The sequence below is a fragment of the Ictidomys tridecemlineatus genome, chromosome 3 (genome assembly GCF_052094955.1).
Source record: "Ictidomys tridecemlineatus isolate mIctTri1 chromosome 3, mIctTri1.hap1, whole genome shotgun sequence".
In the NCBI taxonomy this organism is placed as follows: domain Eukaryota; kingdom Metazoa; phylum Chordata; class Mammalia; order Rodentia; family Sciuridae; genus Ictidomys; species Ictidomys tridecemlineatus.
In genome coordinates this window covers 148397042-148417403 of record NC_135479.1, presented here as the reverse complement: position 1 = coordinate 148417403, position 20362 = coordinate 148397042, and the positions used below count along the sequence as shown (strand labels likewise).

Genomic DNA, 20362 nt, shown 5'->3' with positions numbered 1-20362 from the left:
TCTTTGAAGGACATTATTTTCCTTACCACCTTCCAGAAAGTTATGGTACTGAGTGGATTGCAGTACTTGGTAATCTTTCAGGACTTCCCCAATCCAGAGAGTTGGTGAGTACGTTATTTTAATCCAACTTGGCACCCTATCAGAAATACTTCTAGTGTAGCTCAGTGGTAGGGCACTTGCCTACCATACGCAGGGCCCTGGGTTCAATCCCCAGTACTACACGCCCCTCCCCACCAAAAAAAGGAGACTGGAAATATTCTTTAAATTCCCTTTTGGACTCCTGGAAACAAAACAGACAAACAAAAGCCCTATAAAGTCTAGGTCTGTGGAGAACATGTCATTGTCCTGAGCAAAGTTTATAGATTACAAGCTGTTAAGGGCCATCTATTAGTATTACTTGTTCAGCCCCTTGGCTACTGAGGGAGCCACAGAAGAGCTGGAACCATGCTCTTATTTATTGAGAATCTGCCTCCTGCCAAGCCTTGTGCATATGTTAACTCATGTGTCTCTAAAAACAGCCTTAGGAGGCAGGTATTATTTTTTTTTAATTGCCACATAATAATTTTACATATTTTTGAGGTACAGTGTGACATTTCAACACATGCCTACAATGTGTAACAATCACATCAGGGTCACTGGCATATCCATCACCCAAACATTTATTTCTTTGTGTTACAAACATTCAAAATCCTCTCTACTAGGTTTTTTTTTTTTGAGATATGCAATTAATTGTCATCAACCATAGTTACCCTACTGTGCTACTGAACATCAGAAATTATTCCTCTTCACCAACTGCATCTCTGTATCCTTAAACATCCTCTCTCCAACCCCAACCCTTTGCAGCCTCTGGTAAACATTGCTGTACTCTCTACTGCCCTGAGATCACCTTTTACATCTTCCACATGTGATTATACAGCATCTGTCTTCCATGCCTGACATATTTCGCTTAACATAATCCTTCAAGCTCATTCGTGTTGCCACAAATGACAGGATTTTCTTCTTTTTATGGGTAAATGATATTCCGGTATGTATATAGCTCATTTTCTTATCCATTCATTTGTTTGATGACATCTAGGTCAACCCTACATCTTAACTATTTTGAATAGTGTTTCAATAAACATGGCACTGCAGATGACCTCTGTGACATACTGATTTGCTTTTCTTTGGGTTTATCCCCAGTAGTGGAGTTTCTGGGTCATAAAATAATTTTATCTCTAGTTCTTTGAGGAAACTCTGTACTGTTTTCCATCGTGACTGTACTAATTTACGTTCCCACCAACAGTTTGAGTTCCCCTTTCTCTGCATTCTCACCAGCATTTTAAAATTTTTTTCTATTTGATAATAGCCATTCTAACTAGAGTGAGATGATATTCTCATTGTGATTTTGATTTGCATTGCCCTAATGATTTGTAATATTGAACATTTTTCACATACTTTTGGCTCTTTGCACATTTTCTTTTGAGAAATGTCAATTCAGATCATTTGACTTTTCCCACCAAGAGGTGCTTTACCACCAAGAGAGCTACACCACCAGCACATTTTATTATATTATCTTGAGATAGGGTCCTGCTAAGCTGCCCAGGCTGTCTGTAGACTTGCCATTCTCCTGTATCAGCCTCCAGAGTCGCTGGGATTATAAGTGTGCACTGCAACTTCCAGCTTGCCCATGTTTTAATCAGATTATTTGTTTTGCTTTGCTGTTGAGTTTTTGGAGCACCTTGTACAATCTGAATATTAGTCCCTTGTCAGCTGAATAGTTTGTAAATGTTTCTATAGGTTCTCAATCCACCACCTTGATTGTTTCCTTTGCTAAGCAGAAGCTTCTTAGTTTGATGCAATTCCTTTTGTCAATTTTTACTTTTGTTGCCTATCTTTTGGAGTCCTATCCAAGAAACTTTGACTCAGATCAATGTTCTGAAGCACTTCCCCTATGTTTTCTTCTAGTTGTTTCATAATTTGGGGTTTTATATTAAGTCTTTGATCCATTATTTTGTTTTGTTGGTTCTAGGGATTGAACCCAGGAGCACTTTACCACCAAGAACATTCCCAGTCCTTTTTACAATTTTTTCTTTTGACACAGGACTTCTCTAAGTTACTTAGGGCCTTGCTAAATTGCTGAAGCTGGCTTTGAACCTGCAATCCTCCTGCCTCAGCCTCCCCAGACACTGGGATTACAGGCGTGCACCACTACGCCCAGCATCTTTGATCCATTTTGAGTTGGTTTATGTATGTGGTGAGAGATGGGGATCTAGTTTCATTCTTTTGCATTTGGATATCTAGTTTTTCCAGCACTATTTAGTAAAGAGATTGTCCTTGCTTCAATGTATGTTCTTAGTGCCTTTATTGAAAATCAGTTGGCTATAAATATGTGGATTTATTTCTGGGACCAATATTCTGTTCCATTGGTCTATGTGTCTGTTTTATGTCAAACATGCTGTTTGGGCTATAATAGCTTGGTAGTATGTTTTGAAGTCAAGGATTATGCTAGGAAGCAGGTATTATTATTGCCTCTATTTTTCAGATGAGAAAATAGAGCCTTAGAGAGGTAAAGTGATATGCCTAAGACCACAATAACTGTGCTTACAATCAAGGTTCACCAGGCCCTGTCTTGTTCCACCTTACTCCATGATCCCTTCCTAACTTGCCCTGTAGTTAAGCAGAGGAGACCCTCACTTGAGAGGCTAACAGAGAACAAGCCATAACAGTGGGTAACTTAGTACCCTGCTGCACAGGGAACCCAGGCTCGTTGGTCCGAAGTGGTCAAAGAACAGACTGATTGACTTAACCTGAAGGGCTTCCAGAAGAGTAATCCATGATGATGTGAAAACATTTCAGAGTCACCCAGTGGTATGCAAGAAAGAAGATCTGGATCCCAGAAAACATTCTTAACCAAGGGATTCACCCCATAGGGAGTTCTTGTATTGGTGACAGGGTTTAGAGATCTACCAATGAGAGAGAGAGAGGGCCCTTTGAATTAGATAATGCCTTGTAAATGCTCACATACTTGGGAAGATTAAAGGCACTCTCCATTGGTTTTATCTTAGAAGGAATTAGTCTAATCAGCTTCTTCTTCCCAACACTAAATTGGAGTTAACTGAAGAAATTGGATTTTTAAAGCAGAAAAGAGAGTTTGGAAAGACAGACACTTAGATGAAGTGGGTGGGCTTGTAGCATGTCGGAATCCAACAAGGCAGAAAGTGATCAAATGCAAGGGTTCAGAGGGAGCCTAGACTCCCCACCCTCTGCCTTCAGCTCCCAGACACTCCTATACATTTAATGCCAGTATAACCCCTCCATTGGTCACTTAGCCCTATTCCCAGTGTTTCCACCCAAATGTGGACCTTCATTACCTCTCACCTCTAACTACTGTTTCCTAGGTTGTTTCCTCCCTTGATAGAAAGAAAATCCGTTCCTTGAAGACTGAGGTCATTCTCTGTTTTTACTGCACTAAGTGTCCGCAGGGCTGGTTCCAGAACCAGCTTCTAAAGGTCGCCCTATGCCTCCACTTGGGGCCACCCACCTTTCTTTCCTTGGCTTCTATTCTCTTATTGCTTTCTCCCCTTTGGTTGCTGATCTCCTGTCTCTCTGAGAAGGACTCGGTGGTTTCCATAGGGCCACTTAAATGATCCAAGGTAATCCATCTCAAAATCTTTAACTGATCACATCTGCAAAATCCTCTTACCATATAAGGCAGCATCCACAGATTCCAGGAATAAGGATGTAAACCTCTTTGGGGGAGGAGAGCATTACTCAACCTACCGCAATTTTTTTCTCCTGTAGCACGAGACTGGCTTCATGATATCATTAACTTGAGCAAAGGGAATGGTATGGTGATTGTAGGAGTGCAGCATGAGATGGACATCAGAGGCCACCAACATCTACGAGGACACTGGATCCACTGGGACTCAGGGATGAACAGGCATTTTCTGACCTTGTGGGGAAATCACAATTCCATGCAAGAGATGAATACATCTTCAACCAGTTTTCACACCAACCACAATAGGAAGCAGATGACATCAGTTCTGATTCAGAGGAGTTGAATCTTATGAGTAGAAGGCAAGTGGTCTCTTCCTGAAGAGAAGATACTCCAGACAGAGGGAACAGCACACACAAAGGTGTAGAGGTATAAAACAGTATGGCAGGATCGCCATTTTCAGAAGAGAACAGGGTGAAGGGGCCCACCAGCCTGGACTATGTTTATGGGAATATGTGGCTGTTGAATGACCCTTTAAAATCTTTCAGGGAAACCAGGCACAGGGTGGCATGCCTATTATCCCAGTGACTAGGAAGGCTGAGGCAGGAGGATTGCGAGTTCAAAGCCAGCATTAACAACTTAGCTAGGCCCTAAACAACTTATGGAGACCCTGCTATCTCAACAACAACAAACAAACAAACAAACAAAATCTTTCAGGGAAAAGAGGAGTGAAGACAAATGTGTCCATTGAAATTCCAGATTGATAAAGGAAGCGAAATCTCAAAACAGCTACATTTAAAAATATCATGTCCTTTTTTTTTTCTTTTTTTTAAATTATTTCTGTTGAGAAAAAAAAAAAAAACCTGAAACTGCGTCAAGGAATACATTTCTTCAGGTGGAGGGAGATTGACATGCCCAGAGCAACTATAAACCAGAGCTTCAAAGTATGTCTCATTTATTTATAATCTTAGGAAATTTCATCTCATTCTGTTTTGTGGATGACAACCAGGAGGATGTTTAACATTTCCAATCCAGGGTTTATTTGAGGTGAAAAACTGTCATGTTCCTTTCCACCTGCTTCCTGGTCATGCTTCTAGTGCATCCGATCTCTTTCTTCCAGCTTTCTCTTTATCTTTGTCGCTCCTCCAATTTGAGAAGCCCCAGAGCAGATAGCCCCAGTTCTACTCCAAGGTTGCATTTGAACTTGGCCTTCTATCCTCCTATTCCACCAGGATAACTGTCCCCACCCTGGAGCAGTGTCATTTCCCACCCTCCTGGGTCCCTGTCTCTTGGGAGACCTCAGGGTTCTTTGGAGGTAGGCCTTCTAGTCCAGCGCCTCCCCTGTCTCCACCAGATTCCAGAGTGCCAAGAACTAAAAATAATTCAGCCCTTACTTCTCTAGCCAAACGGCCCTTAAACTGTTTTTTTTTTTGGGGGGGGGGTGGTCCCTCATATGACTGAAAAACAGTCTAGAAAGGAGCAAGCCAAGGTATGAGGAAAACCACAGCCTAACAGGCTGCTCTTAGGCTTGTGTCCATTCTGGACAATGGTCATCTCCATTACCCCCCTTACCAGAGTAGCTCCTTTGGATATAGTTTAAGTGTCTGCTAGAGGCTTGATCTCCAGGGAGGTCACACTGGGAGGTGATGGGATGGGTCCCTTAAGAGGTGGGGTCTAACAGCAAATCCTTATATCAGCTGGGATTTGCCTGGGTGCTCTGGCTTCGTGGTTCTCTATGTGATTTGGTCTCCTGCTCCCAGTCTAGCTTCTTCCTCTATGCTGTAAGGTCCCCACCAGACCTGAGCCTGTGTCTACCCCATGCCCTTGAACCTCCAAAAGTGTACAGCTCACTTTTTTCTTTACAAGGTTGGCCTGCCTCAGCGCCATCAGTGACACAAAACTAATGCAGCTCTCCTGGCCACTCTTGGTGGCTACTGAGAGGAATGTCAAGAATCAAGAAAAAAATAATAAAATATGCAGCTTTAATGAGGAGTAAATACCTGCTGCAGGTGCAAGCCATCCTTTTTCTCTTGTAAAAGTACAAAAGTAACTGTAAAATAAATACCAAATAATATGGAGATTTGTGAAATCCTGTCCACATTATTATAGCTCCACAGGTCAATTATCTGTCAGGGATGATTCATCTAGACTAGTTCTGTCCAACAAAACTTTCAGAGCACCTACACTGCTCTGTAGGTGTCGTCCAAGGTAGCAGTCACTAGCCACATGTGACTCTTGAGCCCTTGATGTGGCAGTGCCACTGAGAAACTGAACTTTTCATTTTAATTAAGTTGAATATACATAGTCACATTTGGCTATGGGCTATTGCATTGGATAGCATAGATCTGCCTCTGTTCATATATTAAAAAATACACAGTGGATAAATAAAGTCATATCACACGTTTGCAACACTTTCTTCAAATAACAATAGATCCCCAAGAACTAGCTGTTTTTGTAATTATAACTGTAACTTATTCCTTTTAACTGCATGCCTGAATGATTTTTTAAGTATTATTTTTCTCTCTTAAATCAACTATCACATTCCTGTGGTTGAAAATATAAGAGATGCTAAAAAGTATAGTTTAAAAATCTCCTTCACCTTCCTGACACCAGCCTTTCTGGTCCTCTCCCCAGAAGAAATTACTGCTAATTTTCCTGGAAATCTTTCCAAAGAGACTTTGGATATATGCAAGAAAATAGACATACTTCCCTTATTGTCTAAATATTGATAAATTGTCTTTTTATTGACTATGTTGTATGAGCCATGCATCATTCATTGGTAATTTCTATTATCTATAACTTACTGAATATTAATAGAGCTTCCCCTTACCTATGATGAGAGTAGAATTTGCTAGCTCACATATTTCTAATTATAGTTTAAATTTGTGTTCCAGTATTTTTAAAAAATATTTTTAGTTGTAGATGGAGACGATATCTTTTTTTTTTTTTTATTAATGTGGTGCTGAGAATTGAACCCAATACCTCACACATGCTAGGCAAGCATTCTACCACTGAGCCACAACCCCAGTTCCTGTGTTCCAGTATTGATGAGATGTTTTCTGGTCAATTAGTATTCTGTCAGCGGAGGTATTGGTCCTGGGTTAAGGTGGAGGCTGAGAGCAATGTACAGTTAGAAGTTGTTTGGCCCACATGCTGGCATATCCATGGCATCTTGATCACAGTGGTTATCCAGACTAACCTGGCACAGACCACAGGGATCCGGGCAGAGTGGAAAAGCAAGTGAATGGAAATGGCCTAAACTAGAGAATTATACAAAGCTGAACATCTCTGTCTTTGCAAAAACAACAGCTAGAATCTACCTTAAAGTAGAATCAGAAAACAGTTGTATTGGTAGATTCTTACATTGAGCAAAAGGAGAAGGTCTTAATAAGAACTTGTCATCAGTGTCACTCATTAAACCTTTCAATGACTTCCCAGCATGCATAAGACAAATGTACTCCATTCATACCAATAAAAAATAGTTATATTGGTAGATTCTTACAGTGAATGTGAAGGGTATACAGCTTCACACTCAGATACCTCCCCTTCCTGCAAGCTATTTTCCCTCATCCCTCTGAGGAAGGGTGAAGTGCCCTTTCTGGGTGCTGTGTTTTGCTCTGCACTTGTCCAGCCCTGCTCTTATCACACTGACTGGATACAACACCCATCCCTCCATTCCATCCCTACCTTATCCTAGACTGCAGGTAATCCAGATCAGCTCCATGAGCTCAGGAACTGTGTAACAGTGTCTAGAAAAATGGTTATAAATATCTGTTGAATGAAAGACTGAGTCCAGGGAAGGGTCATATGGTCTCAGGTCTGTGATGACACAGAGTGGAAGAGTGCGTTCTATGTGGATATTTTGCACACGTGTTCATCTGTCACATATTTATGTGCATCACTGTGGAAACTAGAGATGTAGGAAAAACCCACTGATTTGAGGCTTCATTCTGCAAATAATTGTCATGTGGTCCTAGGCAAATCAACACTGATTTTGAATCGTGTTTTCTTCATCTAAAAATGAGGATCAAGAATTGGATAAGATAATGTGTGCAAGAGGCTTTAAAACAAAAAGCAAATTAAAGGCCCCAAAGGCTGTCAAGTATGCTATGAATTTGATGCCTCCGTATAGACATCACCCCCTGCCATATTGGCAGGAAGTCAGGAGAGCTGCTCTCCCTAACGCAACTCCTGTATACAACCTTGTTCCCCCTCCCCCGAGCCCTGCCAGCTTCAGCCATCTGCTATCAGCAAAGTTTCTTCTGGGCTTCAAGTGCATCATCCAGGTGCACAGCTGGGGCTCCCCACGCGGCCCCCTTTCACACAGGGCCAGGATTATCCAGTGCCAAGGCAAACACAGAGATAAGTGAACTAGAAGCTGATATGACATCTTAGAGATGAAAGAATATTAGAAAATCTCTATCCAAACTTCTTATTTAAACCATGGTGAACCTGAGGCCCTGGAGGGTAAAGTCATTTGCCTGAAAATATGCAGCTGGCTGGTGGTGTTTTCTGGCTGCCTGTTCATGTTGGCCAGAAAAAATAGGTAAGTGTCTCAGAACCATGTAGCATCAGGGATCCCCGAGAGGGAAGGAGGGAAGAGGATTTGTAAGACTACCTCACAGCTTGAGAAGAATATCCTTTTTATACAGCTAGTTACACGCATGACATGGTGGTCACTGTTACGGCTCATATACTAAAATTGGAACAATACAGAAAAGATTAGCACGGCCCCTGTGCAAGGATAATATGCAAATTAGTGAAGCTTTCCATATTTTAAAATAAATAAATACATATATTTATGGCATAGAAAGATATCCAAGAACACATTAAGTAAAAAGAGTCCACAGAACTGCCTGTACAGTATAATTCCACTTTAACTACATATAAAAGGAGGCCTGGAAGGGTTGATTCATAAGCATTAACAAGAGCTTTCTCTGAATAGATGCTTCTTTCTTTCTTCTGCATACACTGATATGTTTCTGTGTTGTTTGAAATTCTTTTTGTAATAAGGAACATGTATAATGGTTATACTTTGAGGAAACAAAGATTTTTCATTTTATCAAAGCATGCATATTCTCTCAATTAGTCCAACTCTCTTTACTCTGATTTTGTTCTCATCAAACAAATTTTATCGTCTGCAGCTTGCTCTCTCCAATGAGGCCTCCATCTATAAAAAGCCCAGACCTGATTTTGAACTCCTATTTTTAAAAAACTATTAAATTGCCATCTGACTCCACAAAATCATCCCCTTTAAATTTAGCTGGAGAAAACAGCTTCCCCCTCAGTGAATGTAGCAAATTTGGGTTCCAATTATGCCAAGGAGAAGACAAAACCATGGCTTGTGATGACCCCACAAAGAGCCCACTTCCCTCCTGCTCACTCCCCTGAGGTCATCCTTAAGCATCAGCCTGATCCTCAGTGCTTACAGCCTTGGTAAAGAAGCCTTAGAAACCTTTGGCAGTGCATCCTCAGATCTCTGACATGGAAAGAAAAAGAGCTTTGGTTTGAGATTGTGCAAAAGCATAGCCAGCTGTCTGCTCTGGCCAATGGCCAGCTGCCGACATTGGTAAGACTTGCACTATACCAACAGAGAGTGTGAAAAGAATTTCATTTGGTTTGAAAAGTGAGGTCCAAGTTAATAGGATAGGGAACCTGCCAAAATATTGGGGTAGGAGAGAAAGACGTGTACCTGACCCTTATCATGTACTTTACCAGACCATCTCATTTGTTCTTCAGTATCCTGTGAAGTAGATGAGGCAGGTAATTATTAGATCTGCAATATAATGAGGTCACTGATGTTCCCCAAGGACAGAGAACTGGTAACACTAAATCTGTGACCTTTATTTACCATCGCATAGGATGGAAGGTCTGTGTACACATCATGCATATTTAAAGCTCTGGACAGGAATCAGAAAACTTATGTTAGTCATAAGTGACCTTGAGAGAGTCTTTTCATATTTCTCAGCTTTCATTTCCTTATCTTTGAAATGGGAGAGTGATATCTATCCAGCTGTCTCAGGGGGTGGGGCTCTGAAAAGATAATGAGCACAAAAATACTGGGCTTTGAAAATAGTGCTTAGTTAAAGGAATATCAAGTATGATCAGTTTTTCAGTGCCGCACAGAGGGAAGCTTTTGAGAATAATTTAAAAATGTTATCTTCTGTCAGAATAAACTGAACATGGCCCACAGCAATCCAATAAGCCCCAGCAATTTGGTTAGGAAGCCAAATCTATCTTCAAAGCCCCTGTCCTACTTAAGGTAAAGTCAGCTCTGAAGATAAGTAATCGGGTTTCTAGGAAGGAGAGGCATCCCTGCTGGCTGTCTCTTCTCTCTGAAATCCCTGAGCTGGAGTGGACTTGATTTAGGAGCTCTTGGCAAAATGGTTGCTAAGGGGCCCAGACTTTAATACTAAGAAACTGGTTTTGCCTGATTATTTTAAGGCATATTTAAGTACCAATAACCTTAAATCTGTGCTATGCTATTCCCATACCTAGGGTCTTAGAGAGGCCTTGGAGCCTAGGGTTCTATCCCCTGTTTCTGGAGAGCTCTGCTTCTTCAGTGCTGTTGGTTTTAATGCTTTGGTTGACATTAATCTGAACAAAGAATTTTATGCTCAAAAAGATAAGTTTGAAAACCTGTGCTGCTTAAGTCTTCAGATCAGCAAAACTTTTTTGTCTGAGAGTTACACCTGCCTAACCATGCACCTCCCATTCCCTCATGCCTTTGCTCTGCCTGACCTCACCAATACCTCCTTTCTCAGATTGGCCACCTGTGGGCTTACCAGAACCCTTCCTCTGGGCAGTGCATGTGGTTTGTTTTGGGTAAGACATTTTGCAAAAACCCTGCAGCATATACACACACAGTTATCTGGCAAAAACTGGTCAGCCCTGATCTGTAATGTGTTGTTGTATGCTTTTCATGATACATAAAGTTTTTGTTATCAATAGAAACAGTAAAGAAATAAGGCAGAACTATAAAGCTGTCATGAATGCCACTGCTGTAGATTTCTATGAATAGTTAGCCCTCCCGCCATCATGGATAAAAACGTTTCTTAGGTGAACACTAGCAACATCTGCTACTACAGATGTATCCTAATTAACCCGGGAGGAAAGGAAAGAAGAAAAGAAAGGAAGGAGGTTAGGAAGGAAGAATGGGGATCGGAAGCTGATACAGAGGAATATAATATAACGTTATGATTTTGGAAGAGGTCAGCTAGGTGGAAGTCCTGCCCTTTGTAATGACGTTTGGTGTGACATGGAGTAAGATTCTTCTCTAAGCCTCAGTTTCTTTATCTGTAACATGAGGATAAAAACGCTAGCTTGATAGACCTCATTGGGATATTGAGAGGACCAGTTGAAAGAGGGCAGGGGAAAGGGGCTTGCAGATTTCAGTTGGGAGGGCCTTACTGTTCCTAGCTGAAGGCTCTGTTGTCATTTCCTTCACTGTTTTCTGAACAGATGGTCTGAAGGATTAGGGTCTTTCCCTCTTTCAATTTAATTTTGGAGCTTTGAACCTAAACCCAGCTGTTTCTACGGTTTCAAATGCTAGGTCTCAAAGGTTTTTCACTAAGTGAAAATTCAGTCATAATACATTGTCCCCCTTAGAACTCTTGAATGTGTGGTAAGAATAACTTCAAGATGACATTGTTGACAGAAGAGTTATACTCTGATCTCTCCTGGAAACATCACACAATAACTTGAGTTTTGTCTTCTGTATAACTTTTTACTCCACAAATGCAGGAGTAAGAAGTAGTTTGTCCTCATTTTAGGAAACTAAGGAGATATTTTATTTTCTTATCAAATAATTTAGCCCAGTTTCATGGAAAAAAGGATTGACAGTTCTCCTCTTGACTGGTATAGAAATTTACAAATGATAGACCAAAGTTTTTACTTAGACTTTCTCTTTATAGCTAGGAGTTTTTTTTTTTTTTTACCTTTGCATACTTCTATTAGAATACTGCAAAAGTCTCTCTTATATTTAGTTTAGACATTCAAATCTGTAAAAATTCAAAAACTAAGTTCTGCTAGTGAGGAATGCAGTAATAATTTAAATATTTCTGGGAAATTTTTGAGAAGTGGTAAAAACAAGCTAAACTACATTCCAGCATTAGATGGACATCCATCTCTTAGTCCAACGACCTGTGCATTTTTTTTTTCATGTACAGGTCAGATTGCTCCCAAAAAATGCCTTTTCAAAATAAGCACCGCTGCTGGTCTAATCTATCTTGGGACTCATTGTTAAGAATTCTTCCCTTCTGCTGCCTTCTTTGGGGCAATACCAAACAAACATTAACAACTGTGGAGCAGATGTTCTGAAGAGAGAGGATTCCAAAGCTGGGCTAAAACATATTCCCAATCAGAACGAGACGCCAGCCACAGAGATTAATCTTCTGGTATGGGTGTTATGAGATAAAAGCCCCTTCTGGATTTCATCACATATTTTTAAAAAGTAGTCTTTAAAGAGCTGGTTGTGGTGTCTTTTCTTTCTTTCAGGACAAGGTAAGACAATTCTATTTTGTGAGACCAAGTGTCATAGAAATGCTTATGTTGGTGTTATAATTTTAGGCAAAGTAAATAGCTGTGCTTTTTGTTCTGCTATTATAATTTTTAAATAAGATGATTTGTCTGCTACCTTCTTTGATTTGATTGTGGAAACAAGGTATTAAGGAATCACATTGTAGCACAAGACATCTTAAGAAGATAACCTTTCTCTGTATCCCATGAATTGTGGAATATCAAGTAAGACAGTTCTCATCCTCCATCTTGGCTCCAACACAAAGTCATACCTCACCTAAATATTGTGCTCCTTTATCTTCACTTAACCAATAAGTATTAGGAAAAAGCCTAACATTTTCCTAGTGCTGACACATCCTGTCTCCTAGCTGTAGTAGCCTTTTCTTTCAAAAGCTTGAAAAGAACCTTGGGTGGGCGAGGTGCAGTAGTGCACGCCTGTAACCCCAGTAGTTTATGAGGCTGAGGCAGGAGGATGGCAAGTTCAAAGCCAGCCTCAGCAATTAGTGAAGCCCTAAGCAACTTAGTGAGACCCTGACTCAAAATAAAATATAAAAAGGGCTTGAGATGTGGCTCAGTGGTTAAATGAACCTGGATTCAATCCACAGTATCATAAGAAAAATTGTTAATTAAAAAAAAAAAACCTGTGTAGGTGGCCCTGCACCCTCTAATCTCTTCCAGTGACTGGAAAAGAGGTTATGAGGTTGAGGAGACTGGAGGGAGATGGAGACGGTGTTAGAGATCTAGAGTGTTGATAGAAGAAGGCCATGAATCCAGGAAGGTCCGAAGTCTCCCATTTCATCCCCTATGAAAGGGTACAACTTTCAATAAGTGGGAGAGGGAAAGTGATAAAAAGCCCACATATGGTGAGATCAGCAAAAGAGGTGAGTCAGCAAGGCATCTCCCTTGGCAGGGGGAAAAAAAAGGAGGGAAATTGGAGCTATAGAGATGTCCATAAGCCCAGACAGGACTTTCTGTAGATGGCTTGGTAAATTTTATATCCACCATCCAGAAAATCCTAGATTTCATTCCCAGAACAAGATCTTTGTCTTCTAACACAACACAGGTCCTCAACAGAACTCACACTCCATCCATTTCTCAAAGTACAGTTGTAGTGTTAGGTTACTCAGAGAACACTGCAGTGTTCTCCACTCTACTGGACCCTCATACAAGACTGGAAAATTCTCAAGTGGGGAAAACCTTGCTAATTAGTATATGCTCTCTATGGCTCATAAGGATCTTCAGGGGCACACAGCATGCTTCTGCAAAGGAAGAACAGGCCCAAGATATGGGGGCCACATGATTGTCAGGCCTCTTCCAACCCCCAGTAAACATAATCATCATTCTTGATTGGGTTGGGATAAAAATCTTAGTATCAGCCAGATGCAGTGGGGCACGCCTGTGATCCCGGCAGCTCAGGAGGCTGAGACAGGAGGATCACCAGTTCAAAGCCAGCCTCAGCAACTTAGTGAGGCTCTAAGCAACTCAGCAAGACCCTGTCTCTAGATAAAATATTTAAAAGGGCTGGGGATGTAGCTCAGTGGTAAAGCGCCCCTGGGTTCAATCTCTGGTAACCCCCCACTCCCCACCCCACCCCCAAAAAAATCTTAGTATCAACAATGTCAGGCCAAATGTGAGCATGTTCAATTCATTTTCCACACTTACCTTTAAGATTAATAATCTGATAATTACAATATACTTATTGTGAAGATTTTTTTAGGCCTATAAATCCTAGCAACTTAGGAGACAGAGGCAAGAGGATCATAAGTCTGAAGCCATCCTGGGCAATTTAAGGAGAACATGTCTCAAAATAAAATGAAAAGGACTAAAGATGTGTCATAGTGGCACAATGCTTGCTTAGCATGTACAAGGACCCAGGTTCTAACACCAGTACCACACACAAAAAAAAAAAAAAAAAAAAAAGAAAAAAGAAAAAGAAAAAAACTTTTTTTCATGATGCTGTTACCTTACCCTTTACACCCTTATCTCCTTAAGTTCATGTTTCTTAATGTGTTCTTTGCCATTAAAAGTTCCATTCCAGTCTTCTTCATGTCTACCCATGATTCAGTGTGTTCTTGCCAATCAGGAATCAGCTTCCATTTCATCATTTCCTTTTTTGTGAATTCTAGAGTGCAGATATCTTTTCCTCTTCTGGCCTACTCCTGGCTTGCCCTTCCCTTTCATTAATATCTTGTGAACATAAAATTTTACCCATCCCTTTAACTTCCAGGTACCCTTTTTTATTATAAAAAATTGTCCAGTTAATGGAAAAATTGCTTAGTTACATTTTCTTTCTTCTTTTATGCAGGCCTGGTGACTTCCAGCAGTTATTTATTTTTATGGACAATTTTTAAATCGGTGTTTTAATATTTTAATTAATAATACATGCTTATCCTTAGTGTAGAAAAACTGGAATATATATGTCATTGAGAGGAAAAACATTCGGGTGTAATTCTATCACTCAAACATGTAATGTTTTGGTAAATTTTCTTCCAGGGTTTTTTGTTTTGTTTTTTTCTTTTCTATGTGTATTTTCTACACAGTGTATTTAATATAATATATAATTTTGCACCTCACTTATTTCCCATTACAACCTAAGTCTATATTTGTTATCAAATCTTATAACAAATATAAATATAAATCTTATTAAAACATTAAGGCCCTGTAATGTTTTATCATATAAATGTATCAGTTTATTGACCCCTCTGATATGAGACATTTATATTTACAATTTCTCTAATATCACAAGGAAGATCATAGTGAATATTTTGAGGCATATGACTCTTTTATTATAATAATTCTTTGGAGTAGCTTCTAGGAAGTAAAATTACTGGATAAAAAGGTGTATTATTAGTCAGGACTCTATTGATTGGGGTGAAGCAACTCAAACTAACTTGAAAAGAAAAGGGGTTGATGATTATTAATTAATATAATGAGGCTGACAAAGCAAAGATGGGAGTCGGGTTTAGGGAGCTGGGACCAGAGACTGGAACTTTGACTTTTCTTTGTCTCTACAAATAGCATTTATCATGGAGACAAATGAAACTAGCGAGCAAAATAGAGACAGCGCCTAATCTACAGAGACAACTGCTGTACCGTGTTCTTCATCTTTATCTCCTCTTTAAGAGCCAAGATTTTGCTTATGAACTTGCCTGGCCTGATAGGAGCTTTCGCCCCATTCCTCGGAGGGCCAAGCTGTGCTCCCCGTGGGTGTGTGTGAGCCGTCCATGGGAACCCCCAGCAGGCCCCCACCCACGGCCCGTCTTTGTTCCCACTCCTGCAGTTCTGCCCAGCGACCTCCCACCCCAGCCTCCCAGGCGGGTGTTGAGAGGCCAACGATGAGGACAAAGGAATCTCTGATGGAGAAAGGGCTGTCTGGGAAGGGGAGGTGGGCGGGGGTTCTTTGGCCAACGGCTCTTTTCACTCCATTCCCTTCCAAAGCCCTCTTTGCTCAGAGGCCGTCCTGAGCCAGCTCCTCCTGTCCTTTGCTTGTTGACCTGGCTTCAAGTCAGGCCCTGCGAGGTTCCGAGTCAGGGGTGAGGGAGGAGAAGGGGGCTGGCGCCCAACGATGCCCGAACCTCCTCCAGGTCCCCTTCCCAGTCCCGCGCTGCGCTCCCGTGGCCTGTCTCCCGGGTGGGGACAACAAGTGCCCTTCCTTACCCTGCCCTGGGGTCTAGTTGAGCGCTCGCCCCGTCAGTCCCCAAAGGAGGCCACGTTAAGCTTGGACAACGTCAATGCCACGTTCCAAAGAAAAAGGACCCGGACTTCTGCCCCGCGCATCGCGACTTCCTCTCGTGCCACTCCGCCCACCGGTTTCTGATCCCCTTCTCGGCGTTGGGGACAGACACGCTGAGGTGGTGGGAAAGCCCTCGCGCCCCCGGGTGTCGCGGCCGCTTCCCGGCACGCCCTCTGGGACGTGTGAGTCACTGGGCGCCTGTGGAGAGGTGCTCGAGCCTGGCGGAGCCGGCATCGCCGCACAGCGCAGGGGTCCGGGGAGTGGGGAAGCCCTGGGGCCGCCAGAGGCCCTGCCTGTCGCCCACATCAAGGACACAGGAGCGCGCGTGCGCCTCTCCAGCCCAGGACCTGGGTTAGAGGCCTGGCCCAGTCTTAGCAAGAAGGAAGAAGGTGCAGCAAAAGTGATAGTTCTTAAATTTTATTTTATTTTGCTTTCGTTTCTGTTTACCCCATCCAGGAGGATGGGAAACCTGTCTAGTAACAGTAAAGAAAGAAAGGGGTGGGGGGTGGGGGGGACACTTCATGACCTAAGGATATTGTTTTCATTGCTCCACAGGACAGAGCTGTGAACTGAAAGAGGGAGGCCAAAGGAATCGCCCGAGGTGGGGGGGCCCTGGGAGCTGGGGCTGGGGGCTAGGTCCTGGAGCTCACCAGCTGAGTAGCCTTGGGCAGCGCCTCTGAGCTTCAGGTTCTCAAGGCAAAATGAACAGCATCTTTAAAAACAAATGTTTGCGTCACTTTTGTGGCTCACGTCCTTTAAAAAGTAGGAAAGGATTCCTTTCATTGTCAAAGTCTTTACCTACAGTAAGATTTCTGTCTCCCCTCCTTGCATCTAAGTTGTATTTCTAGTTTATGCTCAAGCTGTTGACACTGTTTCCACATTTCCTCTCCTTCTCTTTCCCTTTCCCTCCTGTGAAATGGGAGGAGAGTCCCTTCAGAGACAGAGGATACAGTCAGCCTGAAAGAGAAAAGTTAGCTGGAGGACTCCACCACTGTGAGATTTCTTTCTTCAGTTATGATAGGTGGAGCTCCCGCCATCCTGCTTACTGACAAGGAATGAAATTTCCTTAAAGTCTGGTAGCCTAGCATTCAGTTATCTGTATCTGTTTGCAGTCCTAGGCAAAATTACTACTGTAGCTCTGTCCTCTCTTCTTTCTTTCCACCTCTTAGAATAGACTCTTATTTTTGGCCCCCACCTGATCTCCAGGATCCCAAACATTGTCAGCTTACTTTAAACCCTCCCAGTCCTCCAGCATAGTGGCTCACAAATGCAGACCCATAGGAAAGGTAGGGCCATGTTATATTATCACAATTTTAAGTTTATAATTGTCCTTTCCTGAAAAGGACACTCCTTCATGCTGAGACCGTGTTCTTCATATATTTATTTATTTATTTTGAACTGTCCATTCTCTCATGAAATGAAGGTAGTTGTCATTGCTATTGGTTGATGTCCTTTCTCAGAAAAATTAAATGAGCCATTCTATGTGGATCCCCCAAAGCTTTTAAACCTGATCTGTGGAATCCAAAAGATGAGTACAGTTGCTCCACTCAACATCTGGTTCTTGTTGCCCTTCCCAAGGACATTTGTATCTATTTCTTAAAAAATAAATAAAAACCTGCCAGAAGAGAGCCTCAAAGAAATTTTAAGGATAGATGAAGGGAAAAAATGATTGGGCAGAGGAAACATACTTTATTTTCTCAATTTCTTGGTCTAGATTAAGGCAACAGAATTGTATCTATTCTTAGTTTCTGGTACTTAACATTGAGCGTGACTTTATTTATTTTGTGTTACTGGGGTTTGAACCAGGGGCGCTTTACCACTCAGCTACTTCTCCAACCTTTTTTTATTTTGAGATAGGCCCTCACTAAGTTGCTGAGGATGGTTTGGAACTTTCAGTTCTCCTGCCTCAACATCCCAAGTCACTGGGATTACAGGTGGGTATCACCAAGCCCAGTTTGAGCGTGACTTTTAATGGACTATTCTTTTTAGTAAAATTAAGAACTTATATTGAATAAGCCAGCATTATTCAGTCTTTTTAGTGTGCAGATCAACAGAATGGCTAAATGAGAATGCTATACTTTTCCTTAAAAGATGAAAATTAGACCATGTGGGTAGGTGATAATTACTACTCCTCACTTTGGTAATAGCATAGTGTGGACTTTCATCTTAAATGAGGCCTCCTTGGTTAGTATAAAATTAAAATATCCTGAAGTCACAGAATCACTACCATCTAGTAATGGAGGGTGCAGCAAGTTGTGACTTTTTTGAGTCACATGTCAGCACAGATGCTACACAAGCTCTAGTCCTTCCTTTTGGTTGCTAAGACAAAATTTTGCTTGGATTTGGAAAATAAGAGAAATTAAAATTTTTAAGTTTGAAATGAGCATCTTAGGACGACTAGACAGGAATCCATCCCAGCCTTCAGGCCCATGAATACTCTACTATTTTAAGAATGCTTTCACATGTGATCTCTGTTCATCTTCTCAAGACCCTGTGACTCCACGAGGCAGACTGGAAAGATACTGTTGTTGCCCCTTTACAGAGAAGGTATTTAAAGCTTGCCCAAGGCCTTTCCAGGGGCCATATGCTGAGTTGGGAGTCTTCTCTGAGCTCACCTCCTACCTCTGTCCCTGCTACCATCCTTCATTCTGTGAAGGCCTTGATAAGGCTGAGCCCAGAGCCTTGAGCCAGGAGAGGAGGGTGGAGTGGAAGGGAGACCAGCTTCTCCTAGTGCCATAGACCTAAGAATTCACCTCAAGGGGAAAAAAAAAGACTTGGCTTAAAGACAGGCTGTTGGACAGCTATGGCAGGTAGGGCAGGGAGAAGGATTTGAAGGAAATGAGAGAGGAGTTACTAGTAATTTTCAAACTGTTCTATCGCGTTAGAATCACCTGGGAAATTTTGAAAAAGTCTTGATGCCATCTCATACTCACATGGATTAAATTGGAATCTCAAAAGTGGAACAAGGTAAAGGAATTTTGAAAAGATCCCCTGGGTTTTATAATAAATGACCACATTTGGGAAAAAAAAAAAAGTTTCTCGGCTCTCAGTGTTCACGTCGAATCACCTGTGGATCTTGTTGAAATTCAGGTTCTATCTAGTGTTGTCGGTTGGGAGGAAGCCTGCTAACTTGTTGAATCAGAAAAAGAAAATACTGGATGCTGGGTGGTCAGGAAAAGCTTTACGAAAGAGGACAAGTTTGAGTAGGCTTCAAGGTCATATAAAAAAAATTTGCCCCCAATACGAGGGATTAAATCTAGAGAGTTCTGCCACTAAGCTACATCCACAGCTCTTTTTATTTTATTTTGAGACATGTCTTTTTAAGTTGTCCAGGCTGTGATATTCCTGCCTCAGCTTCCCAAGTAACTAGGATTACAGTCATGACCACCACTCCTGCCTGAAGTTGTATAAAATCCAATGCAGAAATGTGGGAAGAGCATTCTAGCCTGGGTAGTGGCACAGTCAGAGCCCAGGACGTGGGGCATGCCAGGAGTGTTTCAGAGGACAATGGCTGTTCCAGTGTAACTAAAGGGGAGAAGCTTTTCAGTGATCTGATCTGCCCAATTTAGCACTTGGCAGTTAACTGCCTATTGTTTGGGGTTCAGATGTGTTCTTTCCTCTGCAAGATCCTGATGTTCAGAGGCCTGTGTTTTAGTGCATCTGACTTGATGCTAAGCACTCAGCAGGGATTCAGAACACAGCTGAGGGTTTGAATTTGCATCTGCTGTCCCCTCTGCCTTTTATGTTCTGGCACTTTAGAGCCCCTGTCACCTTCTTAGTGAAGCTCCCACTATTTAATATTTAAAGGGACTTCACCTCCCTATTTAAATAGCAACACCCTCTTTCTCTTCCCCTGCCTCTTCCACACACTCATTCCTGCTATAATCTTCTCTTGAGAGCTCGTCACCATCTCATATTTTTATCTTGTATATATTTCTCTTTATTATTATTTTCTTTTGAATAAGGGTTTTCCTAAATTGCCCAGGTGATTTGGGAACTTGTGATCCTCCTGCCTCCCAAATTGCTGGAATTATAGTTGTATAGGTGTTTACCACCGCACACGAACTGCTTCCCTGCCCGCCCCGCCCTGTATTGGGTTTTGATTAAACCAGGAGCTGCTCTACCACTGAGCCACATTCCCCATCTTTTTTTATTATTATTATTTTTTAATTTGAGACAGGATCTTGCTAAATTGCCCAGGCTGGCCTCAAATTTGTCATCCTGCCTCAGCTTCCCTAGTAGCTGGGATTATAGGAATGTACCATCCCCTTATCTGTATGGTTTACACATGCATATGCATATGTATTTTTTAAATCTTGTTACTGCCTGTCTCCTCCATTAAAAGGCACCCCACATAATAAGAGAGGATTTGTTTATACTGTTCATTGCTATTTTCCCAGTGCCTAGAACAATTTCAG

The 20362-nt window shown here is 41.7% G+C and overlaps 1 protein-coding gene and 1 non-coding gene across 2 annotated transcripts in view; both read left to right on the top strand.

Annotated features, from left to right (window-relative positions):
• The window catches only part of Arhgap31 (Rho GTPase activating protein 31), a 105812-nt gene that overhangs the window by 13228 nt on the left and 72222 nt on the right, over positions 1-20362 (top strand). The gene's annotated exons all lie outside the window — the stretch shown is intronic.
• Positions 8367-8473, top strand: LOC120884568 (U6 spliceosomal RNA). Its single transcript, XR_005727003.2, has one exon. It is a non-coding gene; the product is annotated as a U6 spliceosomal RNA (small nuclear RNA).